The following is an 11213-nucleotide window of genomic DNA, read 5'->3' as shown; positions in this document are numbered from 1 at the left end:
ACTGTCCTCACTTGTAGTTTATACAAAAAGCCTAGGCCTGCACGGCGTGTAGGGGTTTCGTTTGAACACAGGATTTAAAGTTAGGAGGAACCACGAAATTATCCTTCACATATGTGAAGGTACACACAAGGATGTGCCTGCTAACACCATCATAGCATCACACACCTAAACACACACACACACCCCTGACACACATCACATACATCACCACACACGCCCTCAATGCTAAATCTGCCTCTAATTAACCAAAAGCACAATTTTGCCCTGACAGGGAAGATTTCATTTGGTCCACATATGACTAGGGAGCCGATTTCATTTCCTGTAAAAACCCCCTCAAACGCTGCAAAGTTACCTGACTCAGCTGCTTGTAGAAATCAAATTCAGTCAGAGATAACAGCTAATCATTTGTCACAGTAAGAAGCAATTCCCTGAAATCGGAAGGGAAAACCTGCCGCTTCAATCCGCAGGTCTGTCAGATTGCTAGAAATTACATTCTGCTCTGACTAACCCCTGCACTTGGATTGCTAACGACAAGAAGTCTGCTCTATCAAAAGAGAATATCATACAACCAGGAACCACTTTTGATTCGTTCTGTTCCAATAACCTGAGAAAAGTTTATGGACATGCCTTGCTGCCTGGACCTCAATTTCCACCAACCTGCACACTGTTTTGAATTTATAGCACTGCAACCCCATAGTAATATAGGTAAAATTTACAGGCTGACTATCTGCTACTTCACTGAAAGAAAATTAAGAGTTGATTTTATAGCTGCACGATTGATATTTGCTTTCTGATACTTTGAGAAAGTATACAGTTTGGAGGCTTCAATTAAACTGCCAAAGAGAAAAAGCAAATTGATTAACTCTCAAAATATAATTTATATTTTTTTAGAAAGGCTTTCCTGGAGGGAATTAACTTTATACTCTTATAAGTTTAATAGAAATGATATATCACCTCTCTGTTAGATTGATAATTTGTACAACAGTAGTTAATATTAGATTTTAGTCAAAATGTTTCTCTTTCTCTCTCTCACTTTTTTCCTCTCTGAGCAACAGAGTTGCTGGAAAGAGGTTAATTCTAGTATCTAATCTTACCTGACTCGTAGGAAGCTATTATCATTAAAGCATATTTCAAAACAGCTTACTGACCCCCAAGAAGTTACTGCTTTGAGTTAGACTCATGAGATCTTTTTTTTAAAACAAACAAACAAACAAACATATTTTTCCAACAGTACTCAGCCAAACACTTTTCTTTAACTCTGATCAGATTCATGATGGATGTATGTAATTGCAGTCCTTTTACAATAAGGCAAAGAGAGGGAAGTCAGTCATAGGTATTTAAGAAGCCTGTCTCGTAAGACTGAGTCCATCCCGAGTTTGTTCCATGGTGTGTTTTGAGTTTTTTCAAAGCATTTTATTTTCCGCAGTGGAATCAGCTGAGGATAGAGTGTGAGCAGTGACTCTGAATTTCCTTTGCTTTTGTCAAACTGTGTCTCAACCGTAAAGTTATTTTAACAGAGTTTATTTGCCTAGGCATTTCCTCTCTCTTGTAGTAGTGTAAGAGAAAGGGAAACAACAATTTAAAATGTAAGTACAGCTGAGTGGATTGGAGTGATTCCTCCAGCTCCTACCACAGGCAGACAGTTAAGTGATAAGTATGGGGCTTTTTTTTAAAAAAGCTTTAAAAAAGTATTTATAAGTCACTTTTTGGTTTCTTGTGTTTCAACTTTCCTCAAGTAACTGCAGTGGGAATTAGACAGGTTTGCAATTCCTACTTTCTTTCTTTCCTGGACCAGTCCTCATTACTTCTATCATGGTTAAGAGTGACTCGAATAGGGAAACTTTTTTGCAAATACTTCAATATATTGTGTATCTGGTATTAAAAAAAAAAATCATTACCCAAATTACAATAGTGGATGCCGTGAATATGTTTGGTGGAGTATCCAATAAATTTCCTTCAGATAACTAATGAATCCTCCTTCCTCAGTCAACACCCCCCCTTACACACACATACACACCCCACATTGGTCTTAGATCCTGTTCTTGCATAGTCATTCACAGAGTGGCCACGGCTTAAGCTCCAGTACTGTATGAGAATGCAAACAGGCCGATTTCACAATCAGATGACACTGAGACTTACATTGACGGTGCCAGACTCTCTTTACCGACTGCTCTCTCATCCTGGGCCAGCTAAGGGATCTGAGAGCCTGCTGCAGTTAGAAAAAAGTCACCTGACTGCTAGGTTTCCCTCCTGTTTATTCTCAATCACCCCAGCTCTCTTGGTCACCACCAGCCAGGTTTTCCTATCACTATCCTGGCCAGGGAGCCATCCCTCGGCGTGGTACACTGACCTCTTCCCGGAGAAATGCATACAGAAGAAAATGACCTATCATCCTCTGTATCTCTCCTGTATCTCATCCTATGATCTCTCCATCTCCAGAGTCTCCCATGTGCCTGAAACACCCTTTTCTTCTCCTAAGTTTAGGAGGACAAGTTGATTGTATAATACTACCTGGCATTTATGCATTAATCTCCTAACAGCAGAGCCTGTTCCTAGAACATTTTTTTACTTCATTCTCATAACTACCCTTTGAAGGGAGAGGGAGTAATTATTATCACAATTTTACAGATGAGTATACTGAGATCCAGAAATTTTAAATGAGTTTTGCCCAAATCACCTATTGTCAGAGTCTGGGTCTGGTTCCTGACTCCAGATCCTATTTGAGTCCAGATTCTCTCTGTACTCGTTTCATCAACTCTGGGGTACAGATCTAATAAGTACACAAAAGCCAAAATAGGATTTCTAATTCTCCACAGAGTGTGTAACACCCTGTCTATCTGATTCAATGGCGACATCTGTGCCTGGGCAGGAGAGGGAGAGGAGAGGTGGGAGCTAAGGCAAGGTCAAGAACGACTGAACTACAAGTTGTGGGGAAAGAAAGTTAGATCTAAGGAAGAACACCTGGTGTACAATATTTTAAATATGTACTTATGGGATACGTGATGTCCATCACTTCAGGATAGAATAGGTTTTATCTTTCTTGGAGAACTTAACTTTTTTTTTTTCTGTAATACTTCATGAAAGTTGTCTGCTGATCCTCTAGCCTGTTCACTCTCCCCTCCCAGTATCTCTGACCATAAAACTCAAATGGATGTCACAAATGAACAGACAGCTATGTACTAAATAACTCATAAAGGTATCTTTTTGGTTCACTTTTTTTTCTTCCTCAGTTAATTCTTCTTTTAGAATTTGAAGTTAGGTATTCAGTTAAAAATACTGTTCTTCTTTAGGTCATGAGAATGTCACTGGAGTATGAATGCTAAGACTAGAGGACTGGTATATAATGTCACAGATTCTGTAATGTACATGAGAAACTGAGTTCCTCACTTTCTAGGAACTTGAACCTGGCTGACTACTGCCCATACTCATTGGCCGTTTTCATTCTTTAATGTTATTTGTGTTACACATGCACAAACAGGGCCCATCACCATCACATACCACCACACACTATTTCACACTTCCAGGCATTTTTATTTACTACAGTTAAAGTAAGGAACAAAAAGCAAATTTAAAGTGTCAACCAAATTTTGATAACATTTTAAAATTTCTTGGCTTTATATTTTCTTTCCATTTTGTCATATGTTTATTTATTTAAATGATAAAATTATAACATCATTCCTTCCTTGTTTCATATTTTTATGACTGAGATATAAACTCTGGAAGCATAGAAATTAAACTGGAAATGTTCAAAAGTGTTTCCGTTAGCATCAAGGAGAGACTTGCAACAAGGTACCTGACGTTCATAAGAAAACATTCAGAAGGGTCTTGTCAGCTGGATGGGTCTTACTGGCATTGATTCAGGCTATACTATTCACTTTGGGCATGACATAGATATCATGAGACTTAGACTTAAAAAAAAATCACTTTGTAATTTTGTTCATATTTCTGATAGAAAACACAGCTGATACTTTAATTTTGTAAGAGGAAAAAAAATCCTGCCCATTCTTCTGAAATTTAAGTAGGCAGTCTTTGAAAGATCACTGGGAAAAGTCTGTATTTTCTCAGGTTTAACTAAATAATTTATGCATACTTTCACTTTGGCATGATGAAGCAATTTTAGCCTTTAAAACCCACAACTACTCAGGAGGGAAAAGGTCTGGTTCCTGCAACTTAAATAATTTAAACATCCAGGTGGAAATGCTTTCAGCATTTTCCCTGTTGGAGACAAAGGAAGAAGACTTCAGAATTTTGAGATACTAAGACTAAAGAATTGATAAAAAAGACCTAACCATGGATGCATTTAATTTAGAATGGAAATCCTGCAATGGTTTTTGAATGATGTGGACAAGAGTGGGTGAGGTGCACTGTCTGCCTACCTGCTGTTTATAATGAACACACAGAAAACAGTAAGTCAGCAGAGCCTGAAGTCACACATCTATGTACACACATATATAAATACCCACATATGCAAATAAAAATATCTATAGAAGTTAACATAAACCCATAGCCCACGTCAATCCAAGCCTTAAGCTGGAAGCAATTAAAGTAGAAGAAACTGTGTTAAAATACACTGTGCTTTAATCCCTGGCTTCCTGGGTTATATAAGTGTGTATATCTTTCAATATATAACTAAGTAGATTAGGATGAATGAGAACAGAACAAAATGTCACTTCTGTGGGACACAGGACTGCAAAAAAGGAAAGATGCAACTATTAAAATACTAGAGGAAATTTTGAGATGTAGGTGTTGGGTATAATCTGTGCTCTGAGTCCCCAGTCTCTATGTTTTACGTCAGATTTCAGAACTGCCATGGGGAAGTTTGCCTTTTCACTTGCTGGTCTGCAAGTGACATACTTGTAAAAGAGCATGGGAATGGGAACACAACCCCTACAGATTTAGAGCACAGTCTATAATCAGAAAGTTTTGAGGGTTAAAAAATTTCCTGCTGTCTTATAAACATACCCCCTAATGTATGTGGTACCTAGTGTTGTAATTTCTGATGGGAGGGAAAAACACCCAACAGCTCATACATAAAGCATTTGGGGTTTTTTGTTTGTTTGTTTGTTTTTTAATCTTTGTCACATTCAGGTTCACTGCCAAGATGAAAGTCAGCTAAGGTTCAAAATAAGGTAACAGAGCTAAAGAGTTGGCTTCCTTTAGAGTTGAGTATGACAAAAATTATACAGGAAGGGTGAAAATAAATCTTGCTGGGTATGTATTCTTTAAAATGAGTAGGGGCTTCATTCCATTTTAGGAGAAAATAGGTCTTCAATGCTCATGCATTTCAACTTTCCAGAACTTTGGCCCTGTGCATTCTAGGCAGCAGCACACTGGGTCTCCTAAAGAGAGATCTTGAAGAAAATATGAAGAAAGGTTACCCTCTGAGCCAACAGGAAATGTTAAGCTTGGCCAGGGCTGCATAAAAGAGGGTTGCTGAAACCAAACATCACGTCCAGAACAAGGTCGCTATGTTATGATGATTTCATTCTGAATGTGAAGCTGGATTTGTTTTTGTTGCAGTGGTAGGGGTGAGGGCCACCTAAGTGACGTAGATTAGGGATGTGGAATGGGAAGAGTGATATTACACCATGGACACATCAGTGCTGTTAAGGGATTCAAGAAATATTATTCTTGCTAGATTTAAAGAGCTTGAACATCAACGGCTAAGGATGGAATGTGAAGAGTAGCCCAGAAAGAGATTGAAGTGGGGTGTGTGGTGGTTTTTCCTTTCATTTTCTTTTCTTTCCTTTCCCCCTGCCCCCCCCCCCCCACCTCTTTTTGGTCATCCATTGACTTTAATTAAGTCCAGCCAGGCTCTTAAGCATGGGAAACTTGGAGAACATTTTTGTTTAAAGTGACCTTGTTCCCAGGGTTTTCCCTACAACTTCTCTCAGCTCTGTTGTAAGGATGAATATCCACATTCTTGCTCTGAATCTTAGAACAGGGCACCTGGCATAAACAGAAAATTTTAATCTCATATGAAGTATAAGACTAAGAGTGCTTTTTTTTTCTTCAAGGAAAAAGAAACCTTTCTCCATAATCCTGCTAGTTATACTTCTTAACTGTATTATTTTAAGTCAATTAATTCAAATTTTAAAATAATGAAATTACTAGCAGAGACTCTAAACTTCTTTTAGTATATTAAATTGGGCAGATTGCTTCTCTCCTTCTAATTATGAATGTTGCAGTTACAAAAGAAACTGTCATTTTGATAGAGCAAAAGACAATCTGTCTGCCAAAAATGTCCAACCATAATTCTAAAAAAAAAAGTCATAGGCATCAAGAACATGCTACTTTGTTTGATGTACTGTCTTATTGGAAACCTAATTTGCTTTCAACCTCTGAGGTAACACATAACATAAGTTTGTGTGACTAATTTTTCTTGGAAATATGAGTAATTAGAATTAGGGGCCATTTTCATAGCAGGAGTGGACAGGTTTTTAAAAAATTCAAAGTAAATGCTAGAGTTATTTTCTTGGCTTTTTTTTATAGCACTCCTAAAACCAAGTAGAGGGGGGCCACTGAGCTTTGTACTGGATAATGTGAGACCCCATGTAAATTGTGAGCGATTGCAAAGTACGAAAAGGTTTATTACCTAAGGTGATCCCTCCCAGAGCTCCAGGAGTGTAAAAGCATTAGGCGTGTGTTCTAACAAAGTCATAAAAATCAATAAACAGGAACCCCCCACCTGTGCAATGGCCCCAGTGTTAAGTTTTATACATGTAGTAATAGTGCATATCAATTTTCACCACCCTTCCTACGCTAGCTATTACAGGGCCTACCACCACCGGAGGGACGGCAAAAGCCACACCATTCATCCATCCCACGGAGTTGTCTACATGCCAGGCCCATTGCATCATTGTCAGTTTTATTCTATCTGCCACTGGACCAGGCTGCAGCTCGAGCTTCTCTACACCCACTCAGTACCGCAACAATTGCAAACTGTGTGTCTCTGTCTGAAAGAGTTTACAAGTCCTCCTGAAAGAGACACAGAATCGTTGCATATGAATGCCCCAGACCCCGGAGGATCACACAATGGAAAGGGGAAAGACACGTCGCTGCCACCGGTATGTGGCCTTGTCCAACACTGCTGCGGGCTCCGGCGTACCCTCCAAGGTTTACAAAATCATCACACATTCTCAGGAAGTCTCCAGATGACCAGGTTTCTACAGCAGCTAGTTGTCATCTGTGTGCCCCGACATAGCCAGAAGATTCCCAAAGCACGGGTCTCTGTTTCAGTAGATGCAGAGTAACACATGCTAGAAATGAGGCCCCAAATATGTGGCATTTTCACCAGCTTACAGAAATAACTACTAACATCACACTTATTTCATAATTAAAGGAAATCCTCCCACCCCACCTCCCCATTTTCACCAACAAGGCAGAAAATATGACCGAACCTGTGATCTTTGTACCACATCCACTCTTCCCCAACCATTACTCTGTGTGGGATGGGGGGTGGTACAGGCTTAGTAAAATCCCAGCCACTTGTTGATAAAGAGGTCTAATAACTCTAGGGCAAATACTTCACTTGGGGCATTCTAGAAAAAAAGAAAGAATGAATGGGGAAACATGCCTCGTTTTATCTATAATTCGAAGATAACTGCTCTGTAGTAACGAGGAACGTTTAAGAAGATGGCCTTCATTCAGACCAGGACTTAGGTGAATTTTTTTCTTGTAAATGGCTCTATGGGCCACAGTTTTAACAGGCCTGACAAACAAAAGTCGACCCTTGGCAATGACTCCTCTTCTTTCCCCAGCATAAAACCAAACCCAACCCAAAGAACCAGTAGTTTTATCTGTCCAAGGTTGTCTCTGATAGCGCTCACAGCACGGAAGTGCCACTCATGGGTACTTAAAGCTGCGTCATTTAGGAGCATAAAAATAGACTAAAGTTGAGCAGTAAATGAGAAATTATAACAAAACTCAAGTGCTGTGGCATGAAACAGGCAAAATGAGCCATCTAAATGTTTTCCAGAACCCAAAAAGTAAAGAAAATGGGAAATGCAACTCTTGCATGATTTGCATGAAGGTGTGTGCTAACTTCAACACCATTCACAAGAGGAGTTGCTATGGATGCTCTGAGAAAATGAGACATTTCATGCAATGCAAAGAAAGTGAAGCGCTGCAGTTGTGAACAGCTGGCATACAATAGATAATTTAAGGGAAAGTGACCCTCATGTATAATTTTTAACTGAAGAACTGTCAGGCCCCATTAGTTCCAATAGGGCCTGCCAGGGCCAAGATTGGCTGATTGGAGTATTGTGTGAGCATAGTTTCTGAAAGAGCAGTGTGAAAACATAATATGGGGATTCAGTAAATTTAGTGTTTTTAAAAATTGTTACACATTACTTGATATACAGACATCAGTGCTCTCCGCCTCTGTGTTCAGAATGAAAGGCCCAACGGGGTAGCAACGGCCATGGTCAACAATTTGTGAGAAAGCCCTTCCGAGCAGTTGTACTCTGTTCAAAAGTAACCCCCAAAAGTCAAAAGGGAAAACCAAATGGTGGCTATCGTACTGATTATTCACTGTCGTACCAAAGGCTTATGACTCAAAGGCCCTGAAGGAAATAGGGCAAGGAGCAGAAAAACCATATTACACCAATTCAACTGAAGTTCTTGTTAGGATGTATGGAATTTCCCAGAGTGTGAAGGAGGTGACACAATCTTCTTGGGGAACACAATGTGTGTGCTTCAAGTGTAAATCATAGGGAAAAAAGAGGTCACCTCTTTTCCTTCAAGTTGACCATTCAACTAAGCAAATACATATTAAAACTTTGTTCTCACCAGAGTTATCTAAGTTACACACACAGTAAAATGCCAAGAATATACAAGTGGCGTGGGGTGATTTCAAGTAGTACAATGTTTTCTTAAAAGTAAGAATTCATGGCAAGGTAAAGAAAGGAAAGAGTGAATAGTCAAGGAACTTTATGGGGAAAGGGGTCATGGAACTGGTATGTATACAAAATACTCAGCCTGGTGCTTTGTAGCCCAGTTTCATGGGGGCTATGTTTAATATCTTGTGGAACATACCATGCTTAATTTTGCTGCATGAAGTTGTACAGTTTAAAATCTCTTTTGCCTTACCTCTCTATCCTTAGGGGGATTGGCTTGCTATTGTCTCATTGGTATTCTTTGGTGTAAATGTTTGGTAGAAATTGTAGGCACCTATATCCCAAATTAATGGGATTCTTGGCATCCTCTTTCCCTTTTAATGTTGCATTGATGTGGAATTAATCTCTCTATTTAGGTGATTTGTCTTTGCTATGAATATTAAATAATCAAGTCAACATCTTTATATATTTAAATCTACCATTTTGTTATTTAGAGAGGCAACTATTCACTTCCATAATTACAAACATTTAACTCAAAGTCTACTAATTAGATAATGTAACTAAGCTTTACAGGTATTATATTCTTTACTAGACACTATATTATAAGCAATCAGCTACAAAAGGATTTAAATACTAATGTATTTTTTAATTTGTTTTGTGACCTAAACGAGCAATCAACATACATTAATAAGAATAATTGTTTTTTTGGCATCTGTCCATTTATTTGGTCCACCATGACAGCCCCAGCAAGCACATCAGCAAAACTCAGTGACCATAATACACTTGGAGGAACCATCAGTGACATCCTCTCAAATATACATCATGAGTTAAATTATTTTTATATGAGATGAAAACCTCTGTAGCTTGCCATAGCCTCCCCCTTACAGATATTTCAGACAAGGAGTTTGACTGATATTTCCACCTCAAACACCACTTTCAAGGGGCCATAAAACAAGCCTTAATGAGGTGATACATGTGTTTACCTTTGATTAGGTGAGCTGCTCGATAAGATAACATAGAGGACCACTTTCCAAGAGTAAATATGTACAAAAATTGCTGGCCACTACCATTCTGTCGGGATTCTAGAGGTAAGCAGAGCTGGAATGGGAAGACCTCACTTCACCAGTGTATCTTTCTGTTGGAGAATTTGGTTTTGCCGATGGAAAGAGCAACATCTATAAGAAATCTCTGAATAACCTGTCGACTATAACAGTTCTTTGAAAATCCATTCCTGGATTCTAAGACTCTGTGTTATTAGTCAACTCAACCACAGCTCTTCCCAAGAAAGAGTACAACTGTTTTCTTCTTTGTCTGTTTCTGTGGGGGCCGTCCCACGCGGCACTAGTGGTATAGAATCTGCCTGCCAATGCTGCAGACATAAGAGTTTAATCCCTGGGTTGGGAAGATCCCCTGGAGGAGGGCACGGCAACCCACCCCAGTACTCTCACCTGGAGAATCCTCATGGACAGAGGAGGCTGGTGGGTTACAGTCCCGAGGATCACAAAGTGTTGGACACGACTGAAGCAACTTATGTATATGGGGGCTGAGATTTTGTTTCCATCATCTTTGCATCCTCTGAGGCTGGTATTGTGCCTGGCCCATGGTTGATAGTAACTAGTATCTTTTGAACGCGTGGATTTTGTTGCTCTTGTTATTTTCTAGAGTCACTGGAGCCATGTTTCCTAATCCCAGAGATCCTGCTTATGTGGTAGGGGTCTTGGATCTAGTCTTAGGTATGTAAATTTTGAAACTGGGCTGCAGTGAGCAACCACCAAGAGCACAGCCCACGAACATACCCTCTCCTCGTCTCAGCTGACCTTCCTACGGGGCGACTCTGGCATAATCACCACCAAGGTACTGTGGTTTGATTTCACAGGAGGAGACCGTTATCATTCGGTCCTTGACAACTTCCGCAAACAGTTGCTCTTCAGCTTACAAGCAAGCATGTAACTGATAAAATTGGAAGGGAAAAATAAAGCCAACGTGGCGCTCAGCACACGACTTGCATGCATTCTAAAATAAAAGAAATATGAATAAAAGGTAACTTATTCAGTGCCACTCGTACATATTTATAGTTTAAAAATTAGTCAAAGTTTATGTCCTGAGGTTGCACCTACAGGAAGCCAGATGTGCCTTCTGCCTGTGACCTAAGACAGGCCTAGAGCAACTACTAGATAATTTCTCGCTCATCCTCTACACCGTTGATTGCGGCGGCTTTCTGAGGTGAGAGAAACTGACAGCACTAACTCTCCAGGGCAGAACTTTCCAGTCAAGTGGATCAACGGACTGAAAATCTCTTATGAATAGTCATTAGGCCTTCATTACAAACCCCTCAAAACCCAGTTCTCTTTTCGCAACCAAATGCCTTTTGTCATC

General features: G+C 39.6%; 1 protein-coding gene and 1 long non-coding RNA gene across 5 annotated transcripts in view; one reads left to right on the top strand and one right to left on the bottom strand.

Annotated features, from left to right (window-relative positions):
• LOC129646472 (uncharacterized) overlaps positions 1-10810 on the top strand; it is a 19539-nt gene extending 8729 nt beyond the window's left edge. The window contains exons 2-3 of the long non-coding RNA XR_008711968.1: positions 9831-9925; positions 10500-10810. This is a non-coding gene — a long non-coding RNA (uncharacterized LOC129646472). The remainder of the gene's footprint in view (positions 1-9830; positions 9926-10499) is intronic.
• Positions 1-11213, bottom strand: part of ZEB2 (zinc finger E-box binding homeobox 2) — a 135816-nt gene that overhangs the window by 70352 nt on the left and 54251 nt on the right. The window lies entirely within an intron of this gene.

This window comes from Bubalus kerabau, chromosome 3 (genome assembly GCF_029407905.1).
Source record: "Bubalus kerabau isolate K-KA32 ecotype Philippines breed swamp buffalo chromosome 3, PCC_UOA_SB_1v2, whole genome shotgun sequence".
In the NCBI taxonomy this organism is placed as follows: domain Eukaryota; kingdom Metazoa; phylum Chordata; class Mammalia; order Artiodactyla; family Bovidae; genus Bubalus; species Bubalus kerabau.
This window is presented reverse-complemented; position numbering and strand designations above follow the sequence as displayed.